Source organism: Rattus norvegicus, chromosome 4 (assembly GCF_036323735.1).
Source record: "Rattus norvegicus strain BN/NHsdMcwi chromosome 4, GRCr8, whole genome shotgun sequence".
Lineage (NCBI taxonomy): Eukaryota > Metazoa > Chordata > Mammalia > Rodentia > Muridae > Rattus > Rattus norvegicus.
In genome coordinates this window covers 20387328-20390404 of record NC_086022.1, presented here as the reverse complement: position 1 = coordinate 20390404, position 3077 = coordinate 20387328, and positions in this window count along the sequence as shown.

Here is a 3077-nt window from a genome sequence, read left to right as displayed (position 1 = left end):
CACATGTAACACTTTGTGGGTGTGAGAACACCCCCCCCTCATAGTATATCGATATTTATAGTTACTAAGCACTGGGTAGAGCAATGTGATCCTGGCCACCTGATTGGCATTCCTGCGTCTTGGACTTGAAACACCTCCCCACTTGCTTTTATAGAAGATTACATGAGCATTATGCTTTTCAATAACCATGTTGTCACTTCCAGAGACTGCACATTTCCCTGACCTGACAGTGCCACAGCTTGAGAGAGTTTCATGTGTATATGTCATATCTCGAACAAATGATACTTACGTGAAGTGACTGGCTAGACTAGACGTTCAAAGAAGCACATACAGCCTCAAAGACTCAATATATCTTAACCATAGATGGGAAACTGCAAGCTTGAAGCCTTCAACTGTGAAATTTTTGAAGGCACAAAAGTAGCATGGGTGAATAAACACAGCACGCGGTAGTAAACAGTTATGAAATTTTCAATGTCATTCCAAAGTCATTACCTTTTGAAGTGGAAACTTCTGGTTTCTTTGGAAAGTTAGTTATGTCAAATGATGTTTTGCTGGGCACACCGGTGAAAGGATGTCTTGCTAACGCAAACATGTGAAAGGCTCTTTACATGAAAGGACGTTTTGATATAGAAAACACACGAAAGAAAGATGGATGAAGGAATGTAAATATGACCCCACAGACAGTGGGAAATAAGCACTGAGCATCGGTTTGGTTTGCTCTACCTCGCTATTCAGCACTAAATACATGTATGTATTGATTCTCCTTACATAGTATTGTTGTGGTATGTAAATTGTGGTAATTGGAGCCGTGAGAGAAATTCTCCGAAGAACTGCTTATGAGGTGCCTGGGACAGCTTGCTGCTTCTGTGGACTTCCCTTGGGCTGGTTGGTGAGCCTGGTGGTTTCTTCAGGATTGAAGTACAGCTGCCTGGTGTCTGCTTGCTGAAAGGACTGGACTAGAGCTGCTGGTTCATGCTTGGTGTCTGCCTGCCTAGAGGACTGGTCTGTAGCTGCCGAGTCGTATTTGGTGTTTGCTACGGGACTGAACTGCTGCCCAAGAAGGTCGAGGTTGGCTCAAAGAACTATTGGTAAAACGGTCTACTTCCATATCCTAATAACCTTTGTCTTCTACTACCTCTGCTGGTTGGTGGGCTAAAGAAGAAATTGAACCCTTGTTCAAAGTAGGTTGCAAAAAGTTAATGCCTACAACCTTTCAAGGTTAGATTTGCTTAAAAACAGAGAAGGTGTGACCTGATTCACACAGACACACATGAACAAGATCAGCTTAAAATGTCTTGCCTTGAATATCTGACAAGCAGCATGCTTTTAAAGGCGTAATACAACTCCATTACAAACGGCAGTTAGAGTAATTATCAAATATCATGCCATAGTTTAGCAAAAAAAAATTATCTGGAACCTAAGGATGTGATGTCAGCAATTATATGAATGCATTTCAGGCAGGAATAGATTTTAATAAAGAAATATGATGCTTTTGGATTCTTTCCAAAATCTTTCAAAAATTTACATAAAACCAGCCAAAAGCTTGACTATGTGTCAGGAACTCTATGCTGTAGGAAAATTAAGAGCAGTTATCCAGAGTTTAATATAAGAGAAGTCAAGGAATGTGTCATTTCTAATTATGTTAAATAGGCTCTGAAATGAATGGGATAGCTAAAATGCACACTTTCTAAAAATTCATCATTTTTAAGATTAATATCACTTTTTTAGGTCATCAAAGGGCATTGAATTGCATTGATGAGGGTCACACAACAGGGCATACATTTGGAATCTCTAAATAAATATGAACAAATTCATCGCACTGTTATTTAAAAGGTCTGGAGATTTCTCAAACAACAAAAAATGAGGGAACGTTATTTTGAAAATGTCTTTTTGTAAGGGTCCATGATTTGCCAAAGAACTCAGATAGTACGTCAAAGCAAAGAACACTTTATTCTGCAGAAGTCCAGAACGCTGGGGTCTACCATTTACCAAGATGAAAATACCCAGGTGAGCTCACAGGCTCAATTTAAAGCACTTTAGGGGAAATCCAGGGAGAGGTAGGTGACCTTTATCTTAACTGGTTGGCTTTAGCTCTAGGGATTGCTGGGGGGTGGGGGGGAAGGGTGGCGGAGGGGGCTGGAAACTGGCTGGGGAAGCCTAGACACTGCTGCCCTTGCCTCAGGCCAGGTGGCAGGGTGAGGGGTGAAGTGGGGGGTTGGGGGGTAGCAAGGTGGGGTGGTGGGGGTAGGGTGGGGGGGTTGGACAGGTGGCTTCTGGAGGCCTCAGGTTTTTCCAGTACTTGCCTGGACTTGCCCAGTTCTGGAAAACAGAGTCCTAGGCCCAGTCTCCTGAACTGACAGTTTGAAGCCTGTCATGGAGTCAGACAGGTTCAGTCCTCTCATTGTCAATGAGCAGAAAGCCTAGCATCATTTAGATTAATCTGAGCAGGTCTGTCACTGCTGCTTGTAGCCTATACTGGTATATAATCAACAAGGTCAAGGAATGCTGCTATGGATATAAAAGTCGTGAGGAATCATTTCTGCCTACCAGGACATTTAGCACGTTGTAGAAGCAAGTATAAGCAAATCCAGATGAAGAAGGATTTAAGTGTAGAGTTGTAAAGAACCAGTAGAGCATACTGTGTCCCACTTTTAACCTGAGAGAGAGAGCAAGTGGTTTATCCTTAGAATAAGTGGAGCTGAGCTGCTGCCCAAGAAGGTAGAGCTTGGCTCAAAAAACTATTGCTGAAAAGGTCTACTTCCATACCCTATAACCTTTCTTTTCCACTACCTCTGCTGGGTGGTGGGCTAGAGAAGAAGTTGATCCTTGAAGGATATTTCATAGTAATTTGCTAAAAAGAAAGTAGTTTTGACAAAGAGAAAAATCACAGAAGCTCTGTGCAAGCTTATATTTTATAGGTAGATATTTTTCTTGGGATATTTGAATATGTGTGACAGAGTTATAAAAAAGAGATTGGATTTGTTTGTGGATGGTATTAAATATGAGACTGTGACATGTGGATCTCAAACATTGTCTTACTCTTTCTTTCTTTCTTTCTTTGGGACATGGGAAGCAGT